This window comes from Pan troglodytes, chromosome 19 (assembly GCF_028858775.2).
Source record: "Pan troglodytes isolate AG18354 chromosome 19, NHGRI_mPanTro3-v2.0_pri, whole genome shotgun sequence".
NCBI classification, from domain to species: domain Eukaryota; kingdom Metazoa; phylum Chordata; class Mammalia; order Primates; family Hominidae; genus Pan; species Pan troglodytes.
The window spans coordinates 81,112,784-81,132,003 of record NC_072417.2 but is presented as its reverse complement, the minus strand read 5'-3'; the positions used below and the strand labels follow the sequence as shown (position 1 = coordinate 81,132,003).

General features: G+C 45.2%; 3 pseudogenes; all 3 read left to right on the top strand.

Moving 5' to 3' along the window:
• The first annotated feature begins 320 nt into the window (after positions 1–320).
• Positions 321–1,332, top strand: LOC134806968 (leucine-rich repeat-containing protein 37B-like; annotated as a pseudogene).
• Positions 1,333–2,135: 803 nt separating this feature from the next.
• Positions 2,136–19,220, top strand: part of LOC468306 (leucine-rich repeat-containing protein 37A3-like) — a 28,561-nt pseudogene continuing 11,476 nt past the window's right edge.
• On the top strand, positions 17,380–19,153 carry LOC468305 (endophilin-A2-like; annotated as a pseudogene).

Here is a 19,220-nt window from a genome sequence, read left to right as displayed (position 1 = left end):
GTCCCGTGACTTCCTTGGGAAGCTCTGCCGTGCCCCCACCCCACCCCACCACAACAGGCCCCAGGAGTCCTGGGACCACCCGGGTCTGCAGCCCAAATCCTACCTCGCTAAGGGGAGGAGAGGGGAGGGGGGAAAGGGGAGCTTAGGCGGGATTGTGACATAAGATTGCCATGGAGACATGGAGCAGATCTGGACCCAAGCCTAATAAAGGTGGCATAAAGATGTCATAAAGACTGGGCGGGGCGCACGCTTATCGCGGGTGCGAGCCTCTCCAGGCTGTTAGAATGGCTCCCACTCACTGCGCGGCGCCAGCGTGTGTCATGTCCCAGCTGCGTCTCTGGGGCCCAAGGCCCTTCCTCACGTGGCAACTATTGTGGCTACTAGTCCAGGAGGCTCAGCCTCTGGAGTGGGTCAAAGACCCGCTCCAGCTGACCTCTAACCCCCCGGGGCCTACTGAGCCCTAGTCTTCCTGCTCCTCCCATCTCCCATGGGAATCTCCCCATGCGTCTACTCCCTCTGCTGACCTGGAGGGCTTTGATTACGTGGCGTCGTCTGCTTCCTCCCAGATGTCAGCCCCGCCCCAGGAATCGACTGAAAATTTGGTTCTGTTCCTGGACACGGATTCAGCTGGAGAGCTGCCCCCCGGGCCAGAGCAGTTCTCGGCTGCACACCAGGATCTAAATGACAAGTTGACTCCGAAAAAAAGGCACCCAGAGGTGGTTCCAATGCTGGACTGGGATCAGAACTAGATCCTAGTTCAACTTCCTCACCTCAAAAGTAAGTTTCAAACTGCAGACCTAGATCAGGCTGCAGATCATCAGGCAGATGAAATACTTGTTCCACTAGACAGTAAGGTTTCAAAAACCAACCAAATTTATTGTTTCGCCCAAGAAGCTGAAGAGAGATCTAGCTCAGCACTGGAGCCTTGCTGACCAATTATCCAAACCTCGGTGTCAGAAACAAACTTTGCTGGATGAATATTCAAGTGTGGATATACTGTATCCCAGCAGCCTGCCTCCAGAACTCCGGTGAACTCTGATGAGCCTCTAGGGCTGCCTCCAGAGTCCTCTATGGAGAGTCTAGCTCAAACTCCACCAAATCATGAGGTGACAGTTCAACCTCCGGGTGAGGATCAAGCTCATTATAACTTGCCCAACATTACAATTTAAACCTGCAGATGTGGATGTTACCATAACTTCAGAGCCTACCAATGAGATAGAATCTTCCCAAGCCTAGCAGGAGACCCCAATTCAGCCTCCAGAGGAGGTGGAACCTTCTGCAACCCAACAGGAGGCCCCAACTGTGCCTCCCATTCCTCCTATGGAGACTTAACTTTCCCCCAGTGAGCAGAAGCAGCCAGCTCAGCCTTCTGAGTCTTCTAGGGAGGTTGAATCTTCTCAGACCCAGCAGGAGAGCCCAGCTCAGCCTCTAGAAGAGATGGAACCTTCTGCAATCCAAGATGAGGCTCCAACTGAGCCTCCAGGTCCTCCTATAGAGCCTGAACTTTCCCCCAGTGAGCAGAAGCAGCCAGCTCAGCCTTCTGAGTCTTCTGGGGAGGTTGAATCTTCTCCATCCCAGCAGGACAACCCTCCTATTCCCACTGAGCAGGCTGACTTTTCTCTAGCCCAGCCTGATCTCCCTTCCCCACCTCTGTGTTCTCCTGAAAAGACTGAATCTCCAGTCCAGCAAGAGGCCACAACTCAGACTCCAGATCCCCCTAGGGAGGCAGAACCTTCTCCAGTCCAGCAAGAGTTCCCAGCTGAGCCACCAGAGCCCCCTAAGGAGGCTGAACCATCTGCAACCCAGCAGGAAGCCTCAAGTCATCCTCTGAAGTCCACTGAAGAGGTCAGTCCTCCACCACAGGGGAGATACCAGCTCAGCCATCAGAGCCACCTGAGAAGGTCAAACCATCTCCAGTCCTACAGCAGGCCCCAACTCAGCTTTTAGAGCCACCTAAAGAGGTAGAATCCTCTCCAGTCCAGCAGGCAGTCCCTGCTCAGTCTTCAGAGCCCCCTAGGGTGATAGAACCCTCTCTGACCCAGCAGATGGTCCCATCTTTGCCTCCAGAATTCCCTCAGTAGGTGGAACCATCTCTAACTCAGCAAGAGGTTCCAGCTCAGATTCCAGAGCCCCCTATGGAGGCAGAACCTTCTCCGACCCAGCAGGAGGCCACAGTTCAGGCTCCAGAGCCCCCTAAGGAGGCAGAATCTTCAAGCCAGCAGATGGTCCCAGCTCAGCTTCCAGAGCCACCTAAGGAGGTTGCAGCTCAACCTCCAGCTCATTATGAGGTGACAGTTCCAACACCAGGTCAGGATCAAGCTCAGCATTGGACATTGCCCAGTGTCACAGTTCAACCTTTGGACCTGGGACTTACCATTACTCCAGAACCCACTAAGGAGGTTGAACATTCTACAGCCCTGAAGAAGGCTATAGTTCCTCCAAAGCACCCTAAGGTGACACTTCCACATCCAGACCAGGTTCAGATTCAGCAGTTACACCTGACTCAAGCCACAGTTCAACCTGTGGACCTGGGGCTTACCATCACTCCAGAATCCACTACGGAGGTTGAACTTTCTCCAACCATGCAGGAGACCCCAACTCAGCCTCCTAAGAAAGTTGTACCCCAACTTCCAGTATATCAAGAGGTAACAATTCCAACACCAGGTCAGGATCAAGCTCAGCATCAAATATCACCCAGTGTCATAGTTCAACCTGTAGACCTGGGACTTACCATCACTCCAGAACCCACTATGGAGGTTGAACATTCTACACCCCTGAAGAAGACTATAGTTCCGCCAAAGCACCCTAAGGTGACACTTCCACATCCAGACCAGGTTCAGGCTCAGCATTCACACCTGACTCAAGCCACAGTTCAACCTTTGGACCTGGGACTTACCATCACTCCAGAATCCACGACAGAGGTTGAACCTTCTACAGCCCTGACTACAACTCCTCCTCCAAAACACTCTGAGGTGACACTTCCACCTTCAGACAAGGGTCAGGTTCAGCATTCAAACCTGACTCAAGTCACAGTCCAACCTCTGGACCTGGAGCTCACCATAACTACACAACTTACTACAGGGGTTAAACCATCTTCAACCATGGAGGAGACATCAACTCAGCCTCCAGACCTGGGGCTTCCATCACTCCAGAACCCACTACAGAGACTGGACATTCTACTGCCCTGGAGAAGACTACAGCTTCTCGTCCAGACCAGGTTCAGACTCTGCATCGAAGCCTGACTGAAGTCACAGGTCCACCTACTGAACTAGAACCTGCTCAGGATTCATTGGTGCAGTCTGAAAGTTACGCCCAAAATAAGGCTTTAACTGCACCAGAGGAACAGAAGGCCTCCACAAGCACCAACATATGTAAGCTCTGTACCTGCAGATATGAGACGCTGCCTTGTATTGATCTCAGTCCAAAGCAGAGGTTCCGCCAAGTGCCTGTGCCACAGCCCAACACCCACAATGGCACCTTCCCCATCTTGTAAGAATCACATTTCCTCAACTGTCCTCTGTGTCCTGCCTGACATGGCAGCCTTTTCCTGGAGGCCTTCCTGGGCCTTCTTTATCTCCCTAAGCCATATTGACAACTGACTTTCTGCTTTCACCTTTGCTTGTCAACTCTCCCTTCTTTTCATTCTCCTTTACTGTTAGGCCCTTTCTCCAGTCTTTTCCTTTTACTCCAGTCTTTTACTCATTTCTTATTCATTTTTATTTAGCCCCATCACATCATTGCTTAACCGCTGCTCTCCTCCCATTTTCCCTTCACTCCCTTTACAGCAGCCTGTCCCTCTCCCGATCTCAGTGATGATGCTGTAAGTGGTTAAGGGTTTATTCTGGAGCCAGGCTGCCTGGGTTTGAACCCAGGTCTGTCATTTATTAGCTTGGTGACCCAGAGCAAGTTATTCTGCTCTGTGACTCAATTTCCTCACCTTTAAACTGAGGATTATGCTAGTTACCATTTCTTAGGATTGTTGTGAAATTTAGGTGAGTGAATATATGAAACACTTCATCAGTGCCTAGCATATGTAGGATGTGTTGACTGTTAACATGATTACTCAGTCCTTTAGTTATGTCCAGAACTCATCTTTGTCCCTGGCTTTCTATATGTAGCACTCGTTTTGTGTCACACCCAGGGCCAAGTATGCTACTGTCTCCAGAACATGAAAATGATAGGAGGGAAGAAAGAGAATAGGCATAAAAAGGGAGGTATATATAATTAATTACTAAAAGATAATGCAGACCATTGGTGCTATAATTTACCAGAATCTGTGATCCTTGAGGTGTGGAGATCAGGGAAAGCTACATGGATAAGCTAAAACTTTACTTGGGTCTTAAAGAGTAGCTATAATTTGTTAAATAGAAAAAAAAATGGGAGTACAGTCTAGGCAAAGGCATGGCTACAGGTATGGTTGGAATTTAGTAGACCAATCTGGCTGCAAAGAATTAGGTGAGGGAGCAATGAAGATATGATTATGTAAAACCTTGACTATCAGCTATAGGAGTTTGAAAGCTACAAAATGGGGTATGGAAAGCCATTGAAAGTTTCCAAGCAAGAGAGATTAAATGATTAAAACAAAAGGATTCTTTCATTTTATTTTGTTTTTTGCTTTATGTTCAAGTGTAAACATGCAAAGGATTATTTTAGAATCCATATGTAGAGTGCTCAAAGGGAAAATCTTATTTCAGGGAGACAAAATAGAAAGGAATAGCAAAATGTAGGAGTAAGGTGTGAAGGGGCTAAATCAGATCAGTTGTAATAAGAATGGAAAGAAAGCCTAGGATGTTGCAACAGAGGGCAAACCTTTGGTATCACCTGGCATAGGGTTTCTTTCTACTTATTTATTGATAATGATAAGCTTTTGCCCATTTTTCTGTTGAAGTATTTACCATTTTTTATGTGTAGAAGGAGTTAGTTTAGACGCATAAGTGCTTTTGGATAAAGGCCTTACATTCAAAGTAATTAACTGGCATCGTCTGTCCAAGAGATGGGATGGATAGGAAGTTAAGCTTCCAGGAGATGCCTCATCATTTGTGCCAGTGGCCCGGCATTACTTCTTGATGAACTGTGCAAACTGGGAAGCTAACAGCTCTGGAAGTGAGAAAGCAGGTGTTATTTTCTGTTTCTGAATATCCCCGACAAGGTTGCCATGATTCTTTTACTTATCCTGTTCATTCTTTTCCTACCTATTCAAGGATATAAACTGTGTTTCTTCACAGAAGTTACCAAGGAAACTATATTTCCTACATTGATGGAAATGTATGGAAAGCATACAGTTGGACCAAGAAACTGTGAGTATATTCTCTCCAAATGTGACAAAAAACTAACTGCATTGTAAGATCCTTCTTGGTCCAGAATTTTGAGGTCGGTACCTCTGAGAAAAGATATTTCTCCTCCATATCCCAAATCAACTTCTGTTGATTGCGATCCTATGGTTATTTTAAAATTAAATTTGGTAGGCTCTCTTTAAAATAAGAAGCAATTTAAATTTATTTTTTATCACAGAAATAATACGTGGTTATATTCTCTTTTTTCCTTCTTTTGTTTTTTAAGAGACAGGGTCTTACTTTGTCCCCCAGGCTGGAGTGCAGTGGCACAATCACAGCTCACTGCAGCCTTCACCTCCCAGGCACAAGTGATCCTCCCACCTCAGCCTCCCAAGTAGCTGGGACCACAGGTGCATGCCACCACGCCCACCTCATTTTGTATTTTTTGTAGAGACAGGGTCTTCCTATGCCATTTAGGCTGGTCCTGAACTCCTGAGCTCAAGTGATCCTCCCACCTTGGCCTCCTGAAGTGCTCATATTACAGGCATGAGCCACCACCCCCAGCCCATGATTCTATTTTTAATGTATAAAAATGCAATAACAGGTATAACAAAAACTCTCCTTGTGCCCTACTCCCTCATCCCTGAGGTAATGCTGCTCTGCATTTAGTATACATGCTTCCAGACTTTTTCCCATTTGCCTACATACATATTTACATAAGGCAAAATAGATTTGTTGTGTGGTTTTTAAAATCTTTTTTCTTTACCTAAATGGTAACTTCTTGCAACTTGATTCTTTTACTTCATGGTTATATATCTAATTTGACAAGTGTATCACCTATATGATATCATATACGTGTATCACTTATTGTATGACATGATATTCTTTCACTTCATGATTTCTTTCCTTCCCAGTACTTAAAGGGTCACCCCATTCATTTAAACTCCTGCATAATCCACGGTATGGATGCACTGTAGTTTATTTAATAATTCCCCCATTGATGAATTGTTAGATTAGGCTTAGTTTTCTTGTTACAGGCGTTGCTGCAATGAAATCCCCGTACATGCTTCTTTGTGAATATGGGCAAGTATTCCTGTGGAATAGATATCTAGAAATGGAATTATTGGGGTGAAGACTATGTAGACTATGTAGATATAAAATTTTAATTGCCCCCAAAAAAGACACTTCTGGAGAGTTTATATGATGACTGTGTGCAGGATAGTTTAGGAAGGGAGAGACTAGAGATGGAGACACCAGCCAGACAACGTAACACCATCCAGGTAAAGAGGGAGGGACAACAAGCCCCATCACTGTATAACTGAAGAAATCGCTTTCATGAAATATTAAAGCAATATAAAACCAAAAATGAATTTATATTAATATGATATAAATTAATTATATTAATATGATTTGAATTAGTTCAAAGTTATGTATTAGGTAAAGGGGCAACTTCCTTTCAAATGCTGTGAAAGGATGTCTTTTATTTCTTCTGATCCTGAACTGGCTTAGGAAAACAGACCTAAACTAGGAAGGTGTATAAATGTGAGGCTATTTGTTTTAATATTAGAAACTATATATAGAGATCAAAACTTTGAGCTCATAATCTAGGATTTGATGAGACTACAAAAGGGCATCTAATCAAGTCTACTGCTCTCAGGAAAAATTAATTCCGAAGTCTATTAAGTTGTGTATTTTATTTATTAAAACTATGAAGGTAAGAGGTATGGGCAGGGTTAGGGCTCTGGAAAGTTCAAATACAAGTCCAAACGTTTAGAGTTGAAAAATGTGTATTCAGTATTATTCTAAACTCTATTATTCATACTAATCGACATCTAATAACTTATCAAGGCAATATTTTCCTTTTCCTAGAGATTTATCCTGCAATAAAATACAGTCTATTGAAAGACATACATTTGAACTCCTACCATTTTTGCAGTTTATGTAAGTTACAAATATAACTTTATTACATTTGGAATTTTTATAAAACTTAATTATAAACCTCTTTGCTATTCATTTTGAAATATGATTAAAATTTGACCAGTAAAAAGGTACTAAAATTATATAGCAAACTGTTTTTGTCTCTAGCAAAGATTAGTGTGAGAATTATTACACAGATCATAGTGAATCATCAGAGAGCAGTGGTTCTCAACTGGTGTGATTTTGTACTCAGGTGACATTTGGTAATGTCCAGAGACAGTTTTGGTTGACAAAACTGTGGGTTTGCTCCTGGCATCTGGTGGGCAGAGGCCAGAGATGCTGCTAAACATCCTCCAAGGTATAAGACAAACCTCCACGGCAAAGAGTTATAGAGTCCAAAATGTCGATGGCACTGAAGTTGTGAAATCCTGTTCTAGAGAAATAAAGATCACTCAACACAGGTATTTACTGAGCATTCACTGTTTTGTATCTAATGCACCACATGTGCAGTGTTAAAGTATAAATCATAAGCCAGTATCTTCCACAGGGAGATTTCCTTAGTGCATAGAGAAAGGATTGAGGTTATGTTCCATCCTATATAAATTAGACTCACGGCAAATGATAAATGCTCTGAAATAATTTTTTTTTCCTTTGGCTTATGTTTTTTTTTTTGTAGAAATCTTAGTTGCAATTTACTAACAGAACTGAGCTTTGGAACATTTCAGGCCTGGCACGGAATGCAGTTTTTACACAAGTTGTAAGTGAAACAGAAGATGAATAAGTGTAAACATCTATTTATGTATAAAAACTCATACAATTATTAGTTAGCTGGGTATAAGCCCATTATGAACTCTGAAAAGTATGTCTTAAGATCCATTTGTTTTTTTCAAATGGGGAAACTAAGGTACAAAGAGGCCAAGAGACTTACATAGCTTATATATGACCTGCTCTGCTTGTCCTAGTTCTGACCTATGGCATGGGCAAGAAAAGGCATCAAACAAGTGACCCCCAAATTAGTCTTGTTCCTGGGTGGGGTGGCTCAGGCCTGTAATCCCAGAACTTTGGGAGCCGAGGCGGGTGGATCACCTGAGGTCAGGAGTTCAACACCAGCCTGGCCAACATAGTGAAACCCTGTCCCTACTAAAAATGCAAAAAAATGAGCTGGTTGTGGCGGTGCAGTTTTTTGCTCCCTGGAGGACTTTGTGTTAAGCTTCCTTCCTTGCAGCTAAATGTTGCAGACATTTAAGCAGTTAGAAACTCTGCATATGAGCAGGAATCAAAGTTAAATCCAAAGTGTAGGGCCAGGCGTGGTGGCTCACGCCTGTAATCCCAGCACCTTGGGAGGCCAAGATGGGAGGATCACTTGAGGTCAGGAGTTTGAGACCAGCCTGGCCAACATGGTGAAATCCCGTCTCTACTAAAGATACAAAAATTAGCAGGTCGTGGTGGCAGGTGCCTGTGATCCCAGCTATCGAAAGGCTAAGGCACGAGAATGGCTTGAACCCGGGAGGTGGAAGTTGCAGTGAGCCAAGATTGTGCCACTGCACTCCAACCTTCCCTCCAGGCTGGTCTCGAACTCCTGTGACCTCAGGTGATCCACCCATCTCAGCCTCCCAAAGTGCTGGAGTTACAGGTGTGAGCCACCATGCCTGGCCAAGATAGTGTTTATATTAAGCAACTGTGCCAAAAAAAAAAAAAATTTGTGAAGAAAATACATCGCTCTATTTTAATTCCATATACTTTCCTGACTACTCTTCTACCATAAGTGCAAGAATTCTATGATTTCTCTGTATAACATACCCAGCAAATCAGAGTGGGTATATTCAATCGCCTGAAGGGGAGTTTAGACTCAAGGTGAAGATTCTCCTCCACATCTGACTTTAGAAAAGACTTTCCACTTCTCTTGTGGTTCAGAAATCTAGTTTCACACAGTTCATTTTGAGGTAGAGGGAGGCGTTCAGGATGTGTCTGGGCTAGAGCAGCAGTTTCTGCAGATGCTCCTCTCTGTCCTCATTAATTTGCTGATGCTTAACTTAGGGAAGGGGCACTGAGGGTCTGTTTTTCGTTTGCTCTCACACCAGAGAACAGGCTCATTAGGTCCCTCCATCAAGAGGTTTAGGTAGCATCAATACAAATGTCTTAAATTCACCACCTTTACTAAACACTTTATACACTGGGAGTCCCTCAAAAGAATCTGGCAGCCAGGAGCAGTGGCTCATGCCTGTAATTCCAGCACTTCTGAAGGCTGAGGTGGGTGGATCACCTGAAGTCAGGAGTTCAAGACCAGCCTGACCAACATGGTGAAACCCCGTCTCTACTAAAAATACAAAAATTAGCTGGGCGTGGTGGCGGGCACATGTAATCCTAGCTACTCAGGAGGCTGAGGCAGGAGAATCACTTGAACCCAGGAGGCAGAGGTTGCAGTGAGCCAAGGTCATGCCATTGCACTCAAGCCTGGGTGACAGAGCAAGACTCCGACGGAGATTGGGTCAGGCTGGTCTGGAACTCCTGACCTCAGATGATCCACCCACCTGAGCTTCCCAAAGTGCTGGGATTATAGGCCTTAGCCACCAGGCCCAGCCAATAAATGGAAACTTTAACTTAAAAGAAGGAAGGAAGGAAGGAAGGAAGGAAGGAAGGAAGGAAGGAAGGGAGGGAGGGAGGGAGGGAGGGAGGGAGGGAGGGAGGACAAGGAGGGAGGGAAGGAAGGGAAGGGAAAGAAGGAGGGAGGAAGGGAAATGAAAGAGAAAGAAAAGAAAAATTTAAAAAACCATAAGGTTAAAGTAAACCCTTTTTCTTCATACAGATTAAGCACATGAGTTCAGATTACAGCTTTGTTTCTTAATAGCTTGGTGACCTAGGACAAGTTATGTTACCTCTCTGTGCCTCAGCTTCCTCATTTATAAAATAGGGCAATAATATCTACCACATAAGGTTATTGTGAGGATTAAATGTGAAATGCTGATCACAAATACCTAGCAGCCCAATAGATACTCACTGTAATAATTATTATTTTTATAATTTCTGCAAAAGTACAGTGATTCTTGGGTTAACCTAAGGGGTGGTTTTCTTTTATTTCTTCCTATTTCTCTTCTTTTTCTCATTCACTTTAAAGAATTAAAAAGAAAATAGATTCCAGCATTTTGGAATAAAAATTCATATCAAAATGAATTTATTCATTTATTGACATATAAACAAAATGTCATTTGTTTATTCAATAAACATTTATTAAATCCCTAGTAAATTTCAGACATGATGCCAGTCACAGGGATGACAATGACAATAAGATGTGGTCTCTGCCCTCAAGGAGCTGATAGCCCAGGAGACTGACAAGTAGGCAGGTGATTATATGCAATGTAACAAAGGCTGTGATGTCATACAAGACAAGTGAGAGTATGTGATAGGAGTATGGTTTTGACCAGTTCTCCTCTTAGATTTATCCCTTTTACTTTGGCTATAAAGCAAAAGAATTGGTCCTATTTTTTTTTCCTTAACTGTGCAAATTAAACCATAAAATTTAAAAACTTTATGAAGATAAAAGGCAAGCAGTCAGGCGCAGTGGCTCACGCCTGTAATCCTAACACTTTGGTAGGCCAAGGGGGATGGATCACCTGAGGTTAGGAGTTTGAGACCAGCCTGTCCAACATGACAAAACCCCGTCTCTACTAAAAATACAAAAATTAGCTGGGCGTGGTGGCAGGCACCTGTAATCCCAGCTACTCAGGAGGCTGAGGCAGGAGAATCGCTTGAACCCAGGAGGTGGAGGTTGCAGTGAGCCGAGATGGAGCCATTGCTCTCCAGCCTGGGCGACAGAGCAAGACTCCATCTCAAAAAAAAAACAAACAAAAAAACCGAGCAACTTGAATTATGGAGGACACTAGAAATAGTGTTTCCTGCAGAGTCAGGGCTTCCTACCAACATAGTCACTTCTAGGGTTTTTGACCTGAAAAGTTCTGCAGCATATTTTTTCTTTGCTATCCACTTTTTTTTTTTTTTTTCTATTTCTTCCCCTCTTTCTCTCCTCTATCTTCTAGAGACCTAGGTAGTTCCCAAAGGAATAGTGCTTTACAGATTCTAATGGTGATTTATTAGGTAAAAACAGAAAATGATTTTTTTAACCTAAAAGTTCCATAACAAAAAATGAATATAAACTTTTGATGCAGTTTCACACATTGAAAATGCAGGTAATTTTAATTTCATTGCATTTTTTTTCAGAATTCTCAATCACAATCCTCTGACAGCTGTTGAAGATCCATAGCTCTTGGAACTGCCGGCATTAATATATCTGTAAGTACTATAGTACTCTCATGAGTCATGAGATGATTTATGCTCTTTTTAAATTTGTCATCAAAGATTAAGTATTTTGCATTTAGGCTAAAAAGTCATAAATCTTAACTGAGTTATTGAAAAAAGTTATTGGCAAAGAAAAGGATTAAGAAAAGATGTGTAATGGTCAAGACAGCCAGCAGCAGCAGCAGAGGAAGAGAACCGTGTTGAAAAACCTGTATAGATTTGGAACATGTAGACATATGGAGGAATACTACTTAACCAAGAAAGCAAAGAGGAATAGGTGTTCATTATTCTAAAAAGGAAGAAAAGAGTAAATAATCAAAATGGGCGAATGCAATATGAAATGAGAAGATAATGGTAAAAAAAAAAGTGTAAGTTCTACTCTTAAATATCATTAAATTTGATGATGCAGATCAACTTAAATTTATTTAATAAGAGCTCTCTGGAATTTTACAGCAAATAAACTGTTGAACTGGCTTGTTTTATAGAGAAGCCAAAATTGAAGTAGTCACATGTCCTTGAAATATCTTTTTAAGTACAGAATTTTGGTATTGGGCTTCATATCATGAATGTTTCGGCTTTCTTCTTCAGATACATGGGAACAACACAAGTCCCACTTACAACAATTAAGAACATTCTCAGGATGACTGTTGAATTGGAAAAACTGTAAGTTATTTTTTTCTTAGATTTATTTTTACTTAGTTGGTTTTTTAGGTTTGTTTTATTATTTTCTTAAGTCAGGTTTATTGAGATATAATTTTCACATAACATTCACCCTTTATAAGTGTATAGTTTGATTAGTGTTTTTGTTTGTTTGGGTTTTTTTGAGATGGCGTCTCACTCTGTCGCCCAGGCTGGAGTGCAGTGGCGCGATCTTGGCTCACTGCAAGCTCCGCCTCCTGGGTTCACGCCATTCTCTTGCCTCAGCCTCCCGAGTAGCTGGGTCTACAGGTGCCCACCACCACGCCTGGCTAATTTTTTGTATTTTTAGTGGAGACGGGGTTTCACCGTGTTAGCCAGGATGGTCTCGATGTCCTGACCTCGTGATCCGCCCACCTCAGCCTCCCAAAGTGCTGGGATTACAGGCGTGAGCCACCACGCCCGGCCCTAGTTTGATGAGTTTTGACAAATGTATAGTTACATAACCACCACCACATTCCCAATATAAAGCATTTCTGTCACCTCAAAAAGGCCCCTCGTGTCCCTTTGTAGGCAATCCCCTCCTCCCACCATCAGCCCCTGTTAGCTACTAATCTGATTTCTGTTCCTATAGTTTTACGCTTTTCAGAATGTCTTATAAATGAAATCATGTAGCATGTAGCCTCTTGTGTTTGGCTTCTTTCACTTAGTACTGCTTTTTTTTTTTTTTTTTTTGAGATGGAGTCTCACTGTCACCCAGGCTGCAGTGCAGCGGCGTGACCTCGGCTCACTGCAACCTCCACCTCCCAGGTTCAAGCAATTCTCCTGCCTCAGCCTCCCAAGTAGCTGGGATTACAGGCGTGTGCCACCACGCCCAGCAAATTTTTGTACTTTTAGTGGAGACGAAGTTTCACCATGTTGGCCAGACTGGTTTCGAACTCCTGACCTCAAGTGATCCGCCCACCTCGGCCTCCCAAAGTGTTAGGATTACAGGTGTGAGCCACCTTGCCCAGCCTCACTTAGCATAATTTTTTTGAGATTATGCTACCATCCATGTTGTTGCACCTATCCCTACAGCTAGCCCTCCATATCTGCAGGTTCCTCATCCATGGATTCAACTAACAATGGATGGAGAATATTTGGGAAAAAATAAAAATATGTAAAATAATAATACAACAATAAAAACAATAGAAAATTTATGGTATAATTATTTACATACCATTTACACTGTATTAGGTATTTAAAGTATACCCGAGGCTTATGTCATTTATTATATCAAGTATTATGTCATTTCATATAAAAGACTTCAGCATCTGTGGACTTTGGTATCTGCAGGGGGTCCTGGAGCCAATCCCCTGCAGACACCGAAGGACAACTGTTCACTCCTTTTTATTGCTCAGTAGTATTTCACTTGTGTGGACGTATTAATGTGTTTATCCATTCATCAATGTATGGACATTTGGGTAGCTTCCAGTTTTTGGCAATTATGAATAAAACTTCTAAAAACACTCATATACAGGTCTTTGTGTGAACCTATGTTTTCATTTCTTTGGGTAAATACCTAGGAGTTGGATTGTTCACATGCTTAGTGTATATTTAACTTTTTAAGAAACTGCTAAACTGTTTCCTAAAGTGGCTGTGCCATTTTACATTTCCACCAGCATTGTATGAGAGTCACAGTTGTTCCACATCTTCAGCATTTTTTTTTTTTTTTTGGCAACACAGTCTTGCTCTGTCCCCAGGCTGGAGTGCAGTGGTGCCATCTTGGCTTACTGCAACCTCTACCTCCTGAGTTCAAACAGTTCTCCTGCCTCAGCCTCCCAAGTAGCTATAGGCACCTGCCACCACACCCAGCTAATTTTTGTATTTTTAGTAGAGACGGGCTTTCACCATGCTCGCCAGGCTGGTCTTGAACTCCTGACTTCATTTGATCCACCTGCCTAGCCTCCCAAAGTGCTGGAATTATAGGCGTGAGCCACCATGCCTGGCCCAGCAGATTTTTTTTTTTTTTTTTTTTTTTTTCTGAGACAGAGTCATTGCTGGAGTGCAGCAGCAAGATCTCAGCTGACAGCAACCTCTGCCTACCAGGTTCAAGCGATTCTCCTCCCTCAGCCTCCTGAGTAACTGGGATTATAGCTGCGCACCACCACGCCCAGCTAATTTTTGTATTTTTAGTAGAGATGGGGTTTCATCTTGTTGGCTAGGCTGGTCTCGAACTCCTGGCCTCACTTGATCCACCTGCCTTAGCCTCCCAAAGTGCTGGGATTACAGGCGTGAGCCACCATGCCTGGCCCAGCCCAGCAGATTCTTATATTTGAGTTTTTAAAGAAATACTCACCTTTCTACTACTAGATGTGTAGTGGAATCTCATTCTGGTTTTAATTTGCATTTCTTTAAAGCTAGTGATATAGAATATTCATGTGCAAATATCCTTACTAAATTGTTCAAATCTATTCCCATATTTTAATTGGATATTAATATTTTTATTGAGGTTTTTTTCCCTGTAATCCCATGAGACATTCGTCATTATTGAGTTTTAAGAGTGCTTTAGGCCAGGCGTGGTGGCTCATGCCTGTAATCCTAGCACTTTGGGAGGCCGAGGCGGGTGGATCACGAGGTCAGGAGATCAAGACCATCCCGGCTGACATGGGGAAACCACGTCTCCAGTAAACATATAAAAAAAAAAAAATTAGACGGGCATAGTGGCGGGCACCTGTAGTCCCAGCTACTCGGGAGGCTGAGGCAGGAGAATGGCGTGAACCCAGGGGGCGGAGCTTGAAGTGAGCAGAGATCACGCCACTGCACTCCAGCCTGGGCGACAGAGTGTGACTCCGTCTAAAAAAAAAAAAAAAAAAAAAAAAGAGTGCTTTATAGATTCTAGATACAAGTCTTTACAGGGACTAGGTACAGTAGCTCATGCCTATAATCCCAGCACATTGGGAGGCTGAGGCAGGAGGACTGCTTGAGGCCAGGAGTTTTAGACCACTTGGGCAATATGGTAAAACCTTGTCTCTACCAAAAATATAAAAATTAGCCAGGTGTGGTGGTGCTCACCTGTGGTCCCAGCTACTTGGGAAACTGAGGTGGGAGGATTGCTTGAGCCTGGGAGGTCGAGGCTGCAGTGAGCTATGATTGCCACTGCAGTCCAGCCTGGGTCACAGAGTGAGATGCTATCTCAAAAATTAAATACGTAAATAAATAAAAACAAAAAACAAGGCCTTATAGATATGTGTTTGGTAAATATCTTCTCTCCAGTTGTGGTTTGTCTTTTCATTCTGTTAAAAGTGTTTTCTGGCTGGACACAGTGACTCACACCTCTAATCCCAGCACCTTGGGAGGCCAAGGCGGGTGGATCACTTGAAGTAAGGAGTTTGAGATCAGCCTGGCCAACGTGGCAAAACCCCCATCTCTACTAAAAATACACAAGTTAGCCAGGTGTGGTGGCCCACGCCTGTAATCCCAGCTACTCCAGAGGCTGAGGCACAAGAAGTGCTTGAACCTGGGAGGTGGAGGTTGCAATGAGATGTGATTGCACCACTGCACTCTAGCCTGGGTGACACAGTGAGACTCTGTCTCAAAAAATAAATAAATAAATGTTTTCTGAAGAGCAGACGTTTTTAATTTTGATCAGCTTTAAGTTAGCAATTTTTTCTTATATGGCTTGTGCTTTTTTGTTTCTTACCTAAAGAAATCTTTAAGAACCTGTTGTTTAATCCAAAGTAGAAAAGATTTACTCTCTATGTCTTCTCCCAGAAATTGTATAGTTACATCATTTAGGTCTATGATCCATTTTGAGCTAATTTACATATATGGTGTGAGGTGTTTTTTTTTTTTTTTCAATTTTATTTTTTGGAGAAACGAGGTCTCACTGTGTTGCCCAGGCTGGTTTCAAACTCCTGGCTTCAAGTGATCCCCCTGCCTCATTCTCCCAGAGTGCTGGGATTACAGGCATGAGGCACCATGCCTGGCCTTCTTTGTAGATGTAGCTATAGATATATATGTATCTATCTATATATATATATCTATATCTTCGCCAGGTGTGGTGGCACATGCCTGTAGTCCCAGCACTCTGGGAGAATGAGGCAGGAGGATTGCTTGAATCCAAGAGGTAGAGGTTGCAGTGAGCCAAGATGGCACCACTGCACTCCAGCCTGGGTGACAGAGCAAGACCCTTTCTAAAAAAAAATACATATATATATATATATGTATTTCTCCAGGGCCCTATTGGGAGTTTGTTACACAACTTACTGCAACTTAAATTGTGCCACCACCACCCCCATCCCCCCACAATATGCAAGCTAAATAGAAACTCAGTTATGCTAAGGCTGGTTGAGGGCATTATACAAGATTAGCCCTTCATTTAGTACTCTGCTCCATTTATTTTTGTCAGGTCACTTTCTTACCTTCACCACGTTGTTAGATCTGTTTTACTGCTCTAGGCTCACTTTCCTCAGCCTCCTGCAGCATCTTTCTGTCAGCTAGATCCCTTCCTCTCTGGATGAAGTCCTCTTCACCGACCAGCTTTCTCACTTAGTTCTCTAAGATAGCGATGATCTGTCTGCTTTTTTCTTGACCATTAGTGTATAGGAAAAATGCTCTCATTGTCTGTAACCATTTGTCGCCAAGGCCATAAAGACATTGAACTAATTGCCTTATTGGAGTTCATTATTGGAAGTCTTCAGGAGTTTACACATTTATATACAAAGTAAGTAGACCAGCTCATTTGTCTTAGCTCATGTGTAATGATCTTTAATGCATATTGAAAAATTACTATTCTCAAGTAAAGACAATGTATACCTCAGGTCATTTACAGTCTCAAAGGTTTGTCAGTATGCTTTTAAACAATCCTGGGAACAGATCTAGATTGAAGGAGACTAAAGAATCATGAACTTGAGGCGGCGCCGGGACGGGCGCCGAGCTGGCAAGCGGGTGGTGGAGGCGGTGCTGATGGGGGCCGCTGAGGCGCGCAGAGGGTTGGTGGTGCCCGGGAGCCTGTCGCTGGCGGGGTCTGGGCAGGGGGGTCTGGGCGGAAGGTTCCGCGGCAGGAGGCAGCATGTCGGTTGCCGGGCTGAAGAAGCAGTTCTACAAGGCGAGCCAACTGGTCAGTGAGAAGGTCGGAGGGGCTGAGGGGACCAAGCTGGATGATGACTTCAAAGAGATGGAGAAGAAGGTGGATGTCATCAGCAAGGCGGTGACCTAAGTGCTGGCCAGGACCATCGAGTACCCGCAGCCCAACCCAGCCTCGCAGGCTAAACTGACCATGCACAACACAGCGTGCAAGATCCGGGGCCAGGTGAAGAACCCCGGCTACCTGCAGTCAGGGGGGCTCCTGGGCGAGTGCCTGATCCGCCATGGGAAGGAGCTGCGCGACGAGTCCAACTTCAGCGATGCACTGCTGGATGCCGGCGAGCCCATGAAGCACCTGGCAGAGGTGAAGGACTCCCTGGACATAGAGGTCAAGCATAACTTCATTGACCCCCTCCAGAACCTATGTGAGAAAGACCTGAAGGAGATCCAGCACCACCTGCAGAAGCTGGAGGGCCGCCGCCTGGACTTTGACTAAAAGAAGCGGCAGGGCAAGATCCCCGAAGAGGAGCTGCACCAGGCGCTGCAGAAGTTTGAGGAGTCCAAGGAGGTGGCAGAAACCAGCATGCACAACCTCCTGGAGACCGACATCCAGTAGGTGAGTCAACTCCCGGCCTTGGCGGAGGCGCAGCTGGACTACCACCGGCAGGCCGTGCAGATCCTGGACGAGCTGGCCCAGAAGCTCAAGTGCAGGATCCGGGAAGCTTCCTCACGACCCAGGCGGGAGTATAAGCCCAAGCCCCGGGAGTGCTTTGACCTCGGAAAGCCTGAGCAGTCCAACCGGGGCTTCCCCTGCACCACAGTCCCCAAGATCGCAGCTTCGTCCTCTTTCCGATCTTACGACAAGTCCATCTGGACTCCTAGCAGGAGCATGCCGCCCCTAGACCAGCCGAGCTGCAAAGGCTGTATGACTTGGAGCCGGAGAAAGATAGGGAGCTGGGCTTCCATGAGGGCGATGTCTTCATGCTGATCAACCAGATGAACGAGAACTGATAGGACGGCATGCTGGATGGCCAGTCGGGCTTCTTCCTGCTCAGCTATGTGGACGTGCTCGTGCCTCTGCCCAGTGACTCAGGGGCGCCCCCACCCTGCCCCTCCATCCACACTGGGTGGCACCCCCTGCTGGGTATCCTGCCTTCCACGGGGCCCCTGCTGCCAGGGCAGTGTCCAAGCCTGCTGGCGCCACCCAGGCCGGGGCCCTTGAGGTACTCCCTGAGCAGGGCCCCACACTTGGGTGGGGGGCTTATCTGGGTGGGTGGAGACACTTGTTTACACTAGCAGCTGATCCCCAACGGTGACGGCTCCCTTCCCCACTCCATGGCGCCGGCCTCCTGCCCACTCCCCAACTCCTCGCCCAGCTGGCTGAGGCAGAGCAACACTAAGGTGCTCTCAGAAACACTAATGTTCCTCCAGGGCAGCCCCCACACCTCCATCCTGACCCACGGTGGCCCAGCCCACTGCCTACCCTCGAGTTCCACGGCCTTAACAGGCTTGGATCAAGCGTCCCTGTGGGGTGGCTCAGAGACAGGACTCTGGTTTTAAATCCTCCCCGCGCCTGGTGCTGGCGATGAGCCCTAGCCCCACTCCAGGGCCACTGTATCCCAGCCTCACACATGCACTCCTTCTCCCCAAGGCCAGGGCAGAGGGCCTCACTGCTTCCCTGGCCTGCTGTCAGCTTGCAGCCCAGGGACAGGGGCCAGTTGGGATCTGCCCCACCTTCCCCCCCCCCCCACCTCCCCCCTCCTAACCAGGACAGAGAACATGACGTCCTGCAGGGCCCCGCCTCCCAAGCCTTGCCCTCACAAAGCCAAGTACCTTTTCGGCTTTTTAACTGCCCCCAGCCAGGCCCACGGAAGCCTGTGTCACTCTGGCACAAGCTGCCACCACCAGCCACCTACACAACCCTCAGCACACCTTGCACGGGACCACAGCCCCAGCTGTGCTGCTGAGGGCCAAGCACAAAGGCTCCAGTGAGCAAATCTTCAAGCCCCTAGTGGCCAGGCCTCCCCTTGCCGA